This window comes from Candoia aspera, chromosome 1 (genome assembly GCF_035149785.1).
Source record: "Candoia aspera isolate rCanAsp1 chromosome 1, rCanAsp1.hap2, whole genome shotgun sequence".
NCBI lineage: Eukaryota > Metazoa > Chordata > Lepidosauria > Squamata > Boidae > Candoia > Candoia aspera.
The window spans coordinates 138,166,602-138,180,765 of NC_086153.1; the positions used below are offsets into that span (position 1 = coordinate 138,166,602).

Sequence of the window (14,164 nt, forward strand, 5' to 3'; positions counted from 1 at the left end):
GTTGAAATTGTAATAAATAGAGATACAGGTAAAGGTAAAGGTTTCCCTTGACATTAAGTCCAGTCGTGTCCGACTCTAGGGGGCGGTGCTCATCTCCGTTTCAAAGCCAAAGAGCCGGCGTTTGTCCGTAGACACTTCCATGGTCATGTGGCCGGCATAACTACATGGAACGCCGTTACCTGCCCGCCGAAGCGGTACCTATTCATCTACTCACATTTGCATGTTTTCAAACTGCTAGGTTGGCAGGAGCTGGGACTAGCAAAGGGAGCTCACCCCATCACGCGGATTCGAACCGCCGACCTTCCGATTGGCAAGCTCAGCCGCTCAGCGGTTTAACCCACAGCGCCACCGCATCCCTAAATAGAGATATAAGATGAGGTCAAAAAAAGGGGGGGAGGTTAATAAAAATATTTTTGCATTTGGAAAATTATGCCACTCCCCCTGCATTTGTGATTCATCAAAAAAGGATGGAAGCATTCACCCAAACAGGAGGAGAATACAGTATATTGGTAATCCAATTGACTAAGAGCACCCATGCTGCCAGTCCAGAAAGCATTGTCTAGATATAAAATTGGTTTTATTTGCCCCAGTAACTCTTTCATGTAACAGCACTATGATACAGACTTTCCTGATCCACACAATTAGAAAAGCAGGAGTGGGAGATGACTCTTTTTCTCCTCCAGTACCTGTTTTTCGATGGAATCCCAGAACATTCCACCTGAACAGTAACTTCTTCAGCAAGCAGGTGGAATCCTGCATGATGTTTCTTAAAAAGCCATCAAGTTTATCTCCATTCTTCCTCCTATGTGATTCTAAGCGCACAGAGTATGATCTTGCAAATAAGGCTTATCTGAACCCTGATTGGTTAGAATCACTGCAGAAAGAATGAAACAACAACAACAACAACAACAACAACAACAATCCTGGCATGACAAAGTAGCACAATGCTGCATTGGAATATCTGCGAGAAATTCCACTTCCCTGCAAGCAAGAACCGGTGGGACCACAAAGTAGACAAAGTAATAGAAAAGGAAGGAGCCAAAGTGCTCTGGGACTTCAGAATTCAGACAGACAAGCATCTGCCACGCAACACCCCGGACTTAACAATTGTTGATAGGAAAGACAAAAAAGTCTGGATAGTGGCCATTGCAATACCTGGAGACGGCAGAAGAGAAGAGAAAAGAACTGGAGAAAATCACAAAATACAAAGACCTGCAAATAGGAGTAGGACGACTGTGGCAAAAGAAAGCAAAGATAGTACCAATAGTAATAGGCGCCTTGGGTGCAATTCCAAAACATCTGGAGCACCACTTGAACACCATCGGCATGGACAAAATCGCCATCCGTCAATTGCAAAAGGCAGCTTTACTTGGAACAGCTTACATCCTGCGAGGATACCTTTAATGTTATTAAACAACAACATCTCCCTAACCCAGGTCCTTGAGAAGGACTCAATAGGTGGACAAAAATGCCAAATCCAGTCTAAACATCTGGCTGACTGTGCCAGATCATAATAATCATAACAATAATAATTTAATAATAAATACCCTAATAATAATCTGTTTGCAGCTATAGTCTGAAAAACAAAGATCAAATACTATCAATTTGTTCTTTACATGTATAGCTGAATATTACAGAGCAATGATGGGAAATATGGGCAAGCATATTACAAATCAAGGCCAGGATTTGTGGGTATGTATCCAAATGTTCAACTCAGCTGTTGTGCCTAGGGTAATGTTCATTCTAGTTTAATCTATGGCAATGGCATCTGGTTGCTGAGAGCCACGCATAGACTTTTTAGGGGTGGCAAAACCCAAAGAGGCTGGGACTGTGATGATGATGATGGAAATGGAGGGAACAGTGGCATGCATGTGAACTGAGCCAAGATTTTATTTCTTTTCTGGTTTGGCGTGGTAGAGGGAGCTGAGTTCTTCCATGCTCTTTAATTATTAAACCTATGTTAACATTTAAAAACTGCAGCTGCTTCAAAATGGCCAGAAATTGTTTCCCTGGTCGGGGCAATTATAATTGGGAACTCAAAGAGCCACCTGAAGCCACAGCCCAGTCTGTTCTGAGGGGGAGCCAGCCTGCAGGACTTGGAAGGTGGGCATCCATGTTGTATTGTCATACTTTGAAGACAAGTTAAAATATGAAGACGTTGTGAGCCTGAACTACAAATGGATGAACCTCTGTCTGAATCTTGCTTTGCCATAAACTTATTTTGGGTGGGGCACTTTATTTCGGCCCCAGGCCTCCCTTTGCAATATGGTGATCCAGGCTCGCCATACAGCACATACACCAGGAAGGCTATCAGTAAGGGCGTGCTGGCTATGGATAGGGAAATACACCAGATACCTATTTTAAGGGGAAAAGCTGTATTTTGGCTATGCATTATATCTGAGAATGATATAGGTTCAGAGGATATTTCAGGATATATTGTATGATGCTTCTTTTTTGGGGAGGGGTGTCTTTTGGAGCAAGAATAGGGCAGGTATTGTGTCTTGGAAGGCAGCAAAGTATAATGAGGCTTAAAGTATATTGTTGCCTTTCCCCATCCAAAACCAACAGCTAAGTCACCAGCAGCAGGACCCAACCAAGAATCACTGAGGGCAGTCAGAATCAGAGGAATCATAATACAACAGAGCAGGAAGCTCAGTTTTGGTGGTTTAGACACTCATTGGGAGATATTTGAGGGAGCACCTCTTCCCAGTTACATCTGCCCATCCCATCAGATCTGGTACAAGATGTATGATGCAGGTCTCACCTACTAGTTATATCTGGTGGGGCCCAGGAGACGGGCCTTTTCTGCCATTGCACCCACTTTGTGGAACACTATTCCCTCTGAGGTGGGATTGGCCCCTTTCCTCCCATCCTTCTGGAAATCCCTCAGAACTTGGCTGTTTCAGCGCCTGGAGGTCTAGGTGGCTCCGCTGTTCATAATATCTAACACTCTCACTTAGCCTTTCTAAATAATAACATCATTGTTTTTAATGACGTTCTGTTTTTAAATTGTTATTTTATGGTTTGACTGTATGCTGCCCAGAATCATGTTCTGCGAGATGGGCAGCCATATAAGAATGATTTATCAATCAATCAATCAATCAAGGAAAGCAAATAAAATACTCTGCAACTTAAAAAAAAAATTTCACTCTCTGCCCTGTATTAATTTAGAGCAAATTCTTCCTACATTTTGAAACTTATTGTGGTAAGTGGAGGCAAGGGCCATCTGGCAGTATTTTCCTATTTTAGCTGATGAACTTGTTTCCAAAAAAATGGAGATTCTTGGAACTGATTCAAGAAAATCAGGTTTAGATATGGTTGATGGTTGATTTTCATGAACAATATACTGAGCACAAACTGTATGATTTCTGTAACATTTTTGTCCACTTACCGATATTATAACTTTGTATCAATATTTTTTTTCCACTTGTTCATTTTCATTTTAAAAAAATGATTAACAAAAATTATTTTAAAGGAAAAAACCCAGGATGTGTGGCTGATCTAACTGTGATCTGATAAGGGGTAACTTGCTTGCTAATTGCAGTACACCGAAGAAACCACGATAGTGAAATGGTAAAGGACTTGGATTTGGACCAGGGAGACCTAGGTTTAGGTCCTTACTGTACCACAAAATTCACAAGTTGTTGCTAAGCCAGAGACACTTTCTCAACCCAACCCACCTAACAAGATTTATGTTGGATGGATAACATTACTGGAGACGGGCTACCTTGAGCTTTCAAGAAAAGGCAGGTTGTAGACAACATTGCCACAAGAACCTCATCTGCTGCACTAAGAAAAGGCTGAAGTTCAGGGGTAGAACATGAGTTCTGGTTTATCCAGGCAGGGCTAGGAATGATTCTTCTCTGTTAGATCAGTATTAATGTATTTAGACTAACTTCTACGTAGTGAGACATCAGAGAGGAAAACAGGCATGTTTTATTTACAAACAGCTATGTGAGGATTCTAAAATAAGTAGAACATCTATGTCCTGTTTCAGACAAAAGTGAGGAACTCAGAAAAGTGAATGACTCATACTTCCTATTTCCTCACCTTTGCTTTAACTTTAGAAGAGTCATGTACTCCTCATCCTATGACAGAGAGATGCAAGGCTGAGCATATGAACTATACCCCAGACTTTGAGAGTACAGTTCTCACAAGCATCTATATCTCTTGCTTGCATGACATTTGAGGAGTGACAACTGAAGGTCTGGACAAGGTCTGGACAACTGAACATGTCCAAAGCACTGTGTCTGAACTCATATGAGACAATATGAAAGTCTTTGTCTGGGATGACATCTGTATCCCATAAACACATGAGTAAACTTTCTGCTTCAGCAAAGGATTGTTACCTTGTCGTGGTGCTGGAGCTTGAGCACCTCAATGATGCCATGAGCTAAACCGTGAAGGGCCACCCAAGACGGGAAGGTCATGACAGAGAGTCAGACTAAATGCGATCCCTGGGGAAGGTAATGGCAACCCACCCCAGTATTCTTGCCGTGAAAACTAAATGGATCAGTACAACCAGAGAAATGTCGGTATACCATCGGAAGATGAGACCTCCAGGTCGGAAGATGGTCAAAATGCTACTGGGGAGGAACAGAGGATGAGTTCAACTAGCCCCAGACGTGATGACGCAGCTAGCTCAAAGCCGAAAGGACGGCTAGCGGCCGACGGTGCTGGTGGTGAACGGCAAATCCGATGTTCTAAGGATCAACACACTATTGGAGCCTGGAATGTAAGATCTATGAGCCAGGGCAAATTGGTTCTTGGTGAGATGTCAAGATTAAAGATAGACATTCTGGGTGTCAGTGAACTGAAATGGACTGGAATGGGCCACTTCACATCAAATGACCACCAGATCTACTACTGTGGACAAGAGGACCGCAGAAGAAATGGAGTAGCCTTCATAATTAATAGTCAAGTGGCTAAAGCAGTGCTCGGATACAATCCAAAAAATGACAGAACGATCTCAATTCAAATTCAGGGCAAGCCATCTAACATCACAGTGATCCAAATATATGCCCCAACCACAGATGCTGAAGAAGCTGAGGTAGAGCAGTTCTATGAGGATCTGCAGCACCTACTGGACAACAGGCCTAAAAGAGATGTTATTTTCATCACGGGAGACTGGAATGCTAAGGTGGGCAGTCAAATGACACCTGGAATTACAGGTAAGCATGGCCTGGGAGAACAAAATGAAGCAGGACGTAGGCTGATAGAATTTTGCCAAGACAACTCACTCTGCATAACAAACACTCTCTTCCAACAACCTAAGAGATGGCTTTATACATGGACTTCCCCAGATGGACAACACCGAAATCAGATTGACTACATCCTTTGCAGCCAAAGGTGGCGGACATCTATACAGTCGGTAAAAACAAGACCTGGAGCTGACTGTAGTTCAGATCACAAACTTCTTATTGTACAAGTTAGGATCAGACTAAAGAGATTAGGGAAGACCCAGAGATCAGATAGATATGAGCTCACTAATATTCCTAAGGAATATGCAGTGGAGGTGAAGAATAGATTTAAGGGACTGGACTTTGTAGATAGGGTCCCGGAAGAACTATGGACAGAAGTTCGCAACATTGTTCAGGAGGGGGCAACAAAATACATCCCAAAGAAAGAGAAAACCAAGAAGGCAAAATGGCTGTCTGCTGAGACACTAGAAGTAGCCCAAGAAAGAAGGAAAGCAAAAGGCAACAGCGATAGGGGGAGATATGCCCAATTAAATGCAAAATTCCAGAGGTTAGGCAGAAGAGATAAAGAATTATTTTTAAACAAGCAATGCGCGGAAGCGGAAGAAGACAATAGAATAGGAAGGACAAGAGACCTCTTCCAGAAAATTAGAACCATCGGAGGTAAATTCCAGGCAAAAATGGGTATGATCAAAAACAAAGATGGCAAGGACCTAACAGAAGAAGGAGAGATCAAGAAAAGGTGGCAAGAATATACAGAAGACCTGTATAGGAAGGATAACAATATCGGGGATAGCTTTGACGGTGTGGTCAGTGAGCTAGAGCCAGACATCCTGAAGAGTGAGGTTGAGTGGGCCTTAAGAAGCATTGCTAATAACAAGGCAGCAGGAGACGATGGCATCCCCGCTGAACTGTTCAAAATCTTGCAAGATGATGCTGTCAAGGTAATGCATGCTATATGCCAGCAAATTTGGAAAACACAAGAATGGCCATTAGACTGGAAAAAATCAACTTATATCCCCATACCAAAAAAGGGGAACACTAAAGAATGTTCAAACTATCGAACAGTGGCACTCATTTCACATGCCAGTAGGGTAATGCTCAAGATCCTGCAAGGTAGTCTTCAACAATTCATGGAGCAAGAATTGCCAGATGTACAAGCTGGGTTTAGAAAAGGCAGAGGAACTAGGGACCAAATTGCCAATATCCGCTGGATAATGGAAAAAGCCAGGGAGTTTCAGAAAAACATCTATTTCTGTTTTATTGACTATTCTAAAGCCTTTGACTGTGTGGACCATAACAAATTGTGGCAAGCTCTTAGTGGTATGGGGATACCAAGTCATCTTGGTATGCCTCCTGAAGAATCTGTATAATGACCAAGTAGCAACAGTAAGAACACACCACGGAACAACGGACTGGTTTAAGATTGGGAAAGGAGTACGGCAGGGCTGTATACTCTCACCCTACCTATTCAACGTGTACGCAGGACACATCATGCGACATGCTGGGCTTGAGGAATCCAAGGCTGGAGTTAAAATCGCTGGAAGAAACATTAACAATCTCAGATATGCAGATGATACCACTTTGATGGCTGAAAGCAAAGAGGAACTGAGGAGCCTTCTGATGAAGGTGAAAGAAGAAAGTGCGAAAGCTGGCTTGCAGCTAAACCTCAAAAAAACCAAGATTATGGCAGCCAGCTTGCTTGATAACTGGCAAATAGAGGGAGAAAATGTAGAAGTAGTGAAAGACTTTGTATTTCTAGGTGCGAAGATTACTGCGGATGCTGACTGCAGCCAGGAAATCAGAAGACGCTTAATCCTTGGGAGAAGAGCAATGACAAATCTCGATAAAATAGTTAAGAGCAGAGACATCACACTGACAACAAAGGCCCGCATAGTTAAAGCAATGGTGTTCCCTGTAGTAACATATGGCTGCGAGAGCTGGACCATAAGGAAGGCTGAGAGAAGGAAGATCGATGCTTTTGAACTGTGGTGTTGGAGGAAAATTCTGAGAGTGCCTTGGACTGCAAGAAGATCAAACCAGTCCATCCTCCAGGAAATCAAGCCAGACTGCTCACTTGAGGGAATGATATTAAAGGCAAAACTGAAATACTTTGGCCACATAATGAGAAGACAGGACACCCTGGAGAAGATGCTGATGCTAGGGAGAGTGGAGGGCAAAAGGAAGAGGGGCCGACCAAGGGCAAGGTGGATGGATGATATTCTAGAGGTGACAGACTCGTCCCTGGGGGAGCTGGGGGTGTTGACGACCAACAGGAAGCTCTGGCGTGGGCTGGTCCATGAAGTCACGAAGAGTCCGAAGCGACTAAGCGAATAAACAACAATGAAGTTTCTGAGCACAGTTCAAGCCCTAGGCATCCACACCTAACTACTACAATGAAAAAATAACAGACATGCATTATGACCTCACAATGCAAACATCACTCTTTGGCACTTGCAACCCAATGCCAAATGCAAATATGTAAGGGTGGATTTCATGGCATCACGTCACAACACACATTTTGTCACTTCCTACCCCCCTGCCGAAACCTAGGGTGGTTTTAAGTTTTAAAAGCTTAAAAAGGCTTATAGCTTGATTTTCTGAGGGCCCACCAATCTAAGTATGAATTTGTTCTGGTATTAATATTGGCAGGAGAGGATCTCCTCTTGTATCACTTACAAGGTATAAAGAGTTGCATTTAGTCTTTACTCTCATACTTTCAGGAAAGAAGACATTTCTAGGGCCATCAGAGGCTTAACTTTTACTTGGCTTTTAATGATTTTCTTTTTATTTTAGATTGCTACTATCTTGAGTACCCTATGGACAAAAAGGTGGGATATACATTGAGTTGACGGCAATAACAACATTTTGCCACTGTATATTCCCTAAAAAAGTCTGCAAGTAGCCTCTTTATATTCCTTGCTCTTGACAAAGGCAAAGAAACGGAGAAAACTCTAAATTGGTCTTCTTTTTCCAAGGGTAAGCAAAAATCTCAAAAAAAATTCCCTATGTTATTGGCTTTCCTAATTCCCATGTCATTCTGGAATTGTTCAGGCTGAGGTCAGGAGACAAAATATCTAAAATACAAGCAACAAAAACAAAAACAAGACACCATCGATCTTCATGAGAATCCATTGATGGTATTGGAAAATTCCTCTTGTACCTGGAAGATATAATGTAGGGAGCATACAACCTTTAAGGAAAGAATGATAATTCAGGGACAGATTGAAGATGATTTAGTGATGAATGACATGAATCAAAATTCTGTGAGGTTGCTGGGATTTTTAATTTTTCTCACTGTCCTCTTTGATTCACCCATTTCTACCTGACTCACGTAAATCTGTATTATGTGCAGAAGTACTGGCAGGCAATATTTTCATATGAACAGTAGTTACATATCAAACCCACATTTCCCAGGATATTCTCTGATAACCTCCTTGTGACAGAAGCTTAGTATAACTAGGGATGACTTGTTGAATCTTAGATGTTATCGTTGGCTTGTTCAAAGGCTCCTTTGAATGGATGGTCTCTGGGCATACAATTCTCTCAAAACAATCAGGGAAGCTACATTGAAAAGACTGTTTCTCTTTCTCTCATGCAATCATGCTTCCTATGGCACTAAGGGGGCCATCGTGTCTGGGCTCCAGAAATATGGATGGACTCTAGATGGCAACAAAGTGATGCAGAAAACTCTCATTCTTTGCTGCCATTTAGCAAAGGTACTCTACTCTTGGCAGCCCAGATCTGATAGCCTGGCTATTGATTAGCCACGTACCTCTTAATAAGGTGAGAGCTTTGACATGCCTTTTTGTTAGCCACACAGAGTGAAACTTGTTTCTGCATTCTCATGAAATCTTGAATTCATACACCTAAGACATAATGCTGCACATGGAATCATCTTTCTTCCTCCCTAGAAACTCCTTTTACATACAGCTGTCAGTATGTTTGATAGACTTTTCCAAGGCCATTTGCAAAAATAATGTGCAGCCTATTTGTCTATGGCAGGCTGCCACCTTTCACCTACCATGATGCACAAAATGGAAGTGGAGTACCATTTACAGGATTATTATTATCCAGTGTTTACAGCTAATGGATTTGTGTTACGGCTTCATTTTACAAGGACTCTTCTCTTCTTTTAATTCACCCTTAGGTCTGTCACTTTATTCTCCCCTTCGCCTTGTCCTTATAAAAGCCATTATCTTTCCATTAGCAAACCTGCTAGAGAGCTCTTCCTCTGCTCTTTGATCTGCCCAGCACCTGTTTCCCTTTTTTTTTTTTTTTGCTTTTTTGGTGCTCTGTTCTTCCCCTCCCCAATTGCTCTCAAGAACTTTAAAGAATTAGTTTGCTGAGAGATACTTCACACACACAGTAGTACACTAATTGACGTAGGGAGGGTTGGCATCACCGCTTTTTGCTGCCATAACAACCCCTCTGTGTGAAACAACTTGCAGACACAAATGTGCTGGGTGCCTTTTTCTCTAGTGTGATAAAAGGCCAAACATTCACAGAGAAACCAAATTATACTTATTTCTTTGTTGGTCTGCAAAAGTTGAAGACTTTTCGACATGCTATTAAACACAATGTACTTGCCTCCATTTTAGCGATCAAACCATCCTGAATAATCTTCTCCTGTGTCTTCAGTTGCTTGAAATGACTGCCTTCAGGATTTTAGACATACTGAATGGCAACCATCAGCTTAATATTAACAAACACTGATGATAAAGCCTGCCAACTTTTGGTTCAGGAAATCAGAGATCAAAATAGTAATGTGGTTAATTGTTTTCTTTTTATTATTGATTAAGCATCCTATGATCTAGTATTATTACTCAGTTATCTTGGCCTGGCTGTATATGTTGTAATTCTTGCAGACAGACTGGGTTAGTTCTTCTAGTGATTTCAGTAAAGCAAACAGCAGAAAACCCTGTTCCAGATACGAATGTCTTTGGCTTGATCAGTAGAAAAGACATCACATGGGCAACAAAGGTGGGAAAGTACATTTTTAAAAATAGCCTCTCAAGCCTCACTTTGTCTTTGGAGGGGAGAAAGATCTGTGAAGCAAATAAGTAAGCAGAGGATGAATTATGCTGAATTGGTTGCAGTGAATAAAGACAGGAGGACAAAGGTTAGTTTTGCTGGGAAGATTAATAACTTTGATTGCCACAAATGGCTTGACATTATATGAGGGGAGACTTAAACAGTTTTTTTTAAAGCAAATTAGATACTTGGGGCCTGTTTTACTGAGAGTTATGGGAGGCAAAGTATATACCTTATTAAGAAGCTTACCTGCCCCAGAAAAGCCCTCAAAATTCAGCTTTGCAGAACTAGCAAAAATACAGGTAGGTTTTTGATTAGTGTAGTTTTTACTGTGAACCGCTCAGGGTCCCACATGTGGGGGAGATGGGCGGTGATAAAAATATGACAAACAAACAAACAAACAAAGAATCCCACAAAATGGTTGCATTGTTTGAATTCACACTATTTGTAAATTGTGAATTTACAATTCACACTAAATCAAATATTGCATTATTCGAACTCTCACTGTTTGCAACCTATCTGTAATGCAGGAACATTTGATATCAACATCATTATTGGTTGTCAAGGATTTGGAGTTTGATAAACACAAGCCTCCCAAAAAGGGAATGTACACTATACCGTACGCAGCTGAACTTAAAAATCTAGTGAACACTGCAAATTTGGGAAAGGGAGAAATGATGCAATGAAAGATTAGCTAGTCTGTAGAATTCTAAGAGGAAGAATTAAAAAAGGACTGAGATTTAATATTTAAAAGTATTTAACATTGCTGTCTCTGTGGAAACTGTGCTAGCAATACTATAGAGCTTCAGTCAGAAGTAAAGGCAAATATGAATGAGCTTGCAGTAGCCTACAAACTAACTAACAGGTCAAAATGAACTGTGTTATTATTGTGGCAGAAGTGCATATGTACCAATGCAGATTTAAAGAAGAAGCCTGCAGAAAATGCAATGACATGGAATGTATTCAGAGAGTCTGTTACTTAGGAAAAACCAAACCATCCACTAAAGGTTAGCAACCAAGCCATTCTTTAAAAGAATGCAGTACTGTGTGCTACAGATGAAGAAACTGAGAATGAACGTGAAACAGGGAGAGCTATCCTGGAAAACCACAGCACAGAAGGTGAAATAAACCAGCAATATCGTTCATACCAAAAGTAATTGGCAAAACCATATAAATGCAGTTGGATATTGGTTCTGCTTTATGTCCCGTATCACAGTGTGAACTTGAGCAGCACTTCAGAGATGCTAAACTAAAGCCATCACAAATGCAATCAAAACTCATATTGGGGAAAAAATTGTTCTCATTAGACTGATACCTGTATCTATAAACTACAATAAAGAGCACTATTTGATATACAGTATGTTGTGAAAACAGGTGAACCATCATTCTGGGGTTGTGTTTGGTTGAGGAAGCTGCTGATGAGTTCCATCAACAGCCCACAGAGTTCATTTGTTGTCATTGAGTCCATGGAGAATAAGCTGCAAGTGGTAGTGGATGGTATTCCTCTATTCAAAGATGCTCTGGCACACTGAAGAACATCAAAAGTAAAACAGAGTTAACAGGAAAATACCTGGAAGTTTTACAAACACTTCCAATACTGTATGCCATATGCAAACAAGCAGAAACTGATTGGGATCAGAAGGAAACTGAGGGAATTCTTTCAAATTTTGATTAGAACCCATGAGCCACATTTGTTAAAAGGGACAGATTTGTTAGGATCTGTGGCAATTTTCAAGTTATCATTAATCCACTATTATAGGCTGAATGATACAGCTTGCCTCAAATTGAAGACATTTTTGCTAACTTTGCTGGGGGGAGAACATTTCAGCAAAACAGATGTAGTAGAGACTTATTTACAGATGGGAAGAGGATTCCAAGGTGTTTCTTATCTTAAGAAGGCCATGGACCAGTGCTATAGGGCTGGCCAGGCACCCAGTGCTATTTAAATGACAGCCTTCTCACAGAAGAAAATGTAGTATGTCTGCAAAACCAAACCAGAGATTGGCACACTATGACCTTCACGCATGACCCAACAAATGTGAATCTTTAAACCTGGTTATTACATGTTACAGTCTCACAACTGATGCACAAGGCTTATACAAGTGTTCAGAGAAAATTCAAACAATTATGAATGCCTCAGGACCAGAAGACATTCCATAGCTATGATTCTTTTTAGGATTAATTGATTATCATAACAGATTTCTGCCATATTTAGCTACCCTGCTCCATCCCTGGAATGTTTTACTGCAAATGGGGAGGTCATGGAGGTGGATAAAACAGTGCAAACATGTTTTCACAAAGAAAATTGTGATACCAAGTGTGGTGCTAAAACGTTGTAACCTATACTTACCAGTGAAATTGGCTTGTCATGTCTCACAATATGGGATCAGCACAGTGATGTCACACATCATAAAAGTTGCAATAAATGTCCAATAACTTTCACATCACACTCTTTCACACTGCAGAGAAAAATTCTGCACAAATAGAGAATCCCTGAGTTTGGTTTAGGGAATCCAATACTTCAGCCAGTTCTTGTTGGAAAAGTTTACCCTTGTCACTAGTCATCAACCAGTACCATCAATCTTCAATTCACAAAAAGGGATTCTACTTACAGCAGCTACTTGAATACAGTATTGGGTTTGTACACTAGAGATATACTGTAGATACGAAATAGAATTTAACAGGATACATAATCATGAACATGTGGATGGAATTTCTCATTCTTCTTTCCAGGGTAAACAATGTTAAACATCCATATCAGATGCAATTCCTCTGACATGTTTTACTCCCATCACAGCTGAAAGTGTTCAAAGAGAAACTGGGAGAGATCTAATTAAGAAAGAAACTAGAAAGGACCTGTCTCCAGTCTGCATAGCAATCCAGAATGGCAGAAGTGCATAGCAAGTCATTTGTAGAGTTTTATAAGCACCATGATAAACCTGCACTTGACAGTGGTTGCATTAAGTGGAGACTGAGAACCATCATACTGTCCAAGCTAAAAACTCAAGTATGGGAGGAATTACATGTTGGACATCTCAGATACAAGCAGTAAAAGCACTAGCTCATAGTTTTGTTCAATGGCTGATAATAGACTACAAATCAAACAACTTGGGATAATTTGTTCAGGTTGACAACAAGTTCAAAAATGCCCCAAAACAGCACCATCTCTCCCATGGGAATGACCTGCTTTGCCATGGCAAATATTTCATAGACACTTTGAAGAACCATTTATGGGCAAAACCTTTTAGCTGTGTTAGGTGCATGTTCAAAGTGGCCAGAGATGTCTCCAGTTCCTGTCTGTGCTGACAAATATTATGCCATTTGCATACAAAAGCCACCTCAGTGCCTAGATTTGTAAATTGAATGGGTTCTGTATCTCGGCAGAGAGGAATGAAGTGCAGAAAGGTCACTGTTATTTTTTATTTATTACGCATCAGTCAATAAGCTGTGGTGTGCTACTGTTACTTTATTACTTTGGGCTGCCTATATATGTTGTAATTGTTGCAGGGTCAGTGGTGCTACCTTTAGAAACATGTTTCAGTAAAGCTGTCATGCTCCTCGATCAAATGTTCCCAGAACATCTTATCGTGCTTACATCCATTTTGGTGCAACTCTTGTCATCTTGGAAGTGGACCAGCAGGGAGGGGGAACATGCTGGGAGTGTGAATCATCCTGTTTGGACTACCACCTCCCAGCACCAAGGTCATTCACAGAAAACTGTTATAGACAACTACTGGCACAAGAAGGGGTGCATATCTAAGGGGGCAGTGGGGGGGGGGAATTTAAACGCACAGATTTTAATTATAGAAATGCGCAGGAAATTTCATTCACAACTTTTTCTCTGTACTGGATGCTTCGCACCATTAACTAGATTTTTAAGCAAAAGCTTATGAGTTGTAATTGAATGAGTGCATGAGCATTCCAGTCGTCAC

General features: G+C 41.0%; 1 long non-coding RNA gene across 1 annotated transcript; it reads left to right on the forward strand.

The window, feature by feature from the left end:
• Positions 1 to 8,047: 8,047 nt before the first annotated feature.
• On the forward strand, positions 8,048 to 13,464 carry LOC134488819 (uncharacterized). Its single transcript, XR_010067055.1, has 3 exons — positions 8,048 to 8,177; positions 9,840 to 9,961; positions 13,030 to 13,464. It is a non-coding gene; the product is annotated as an uncharacterized LOC134488819 (long non-coding RNA).
• The last annotated feature ends 700 nt before the right edge of the window (positions 13,465 to 14,164 follow it).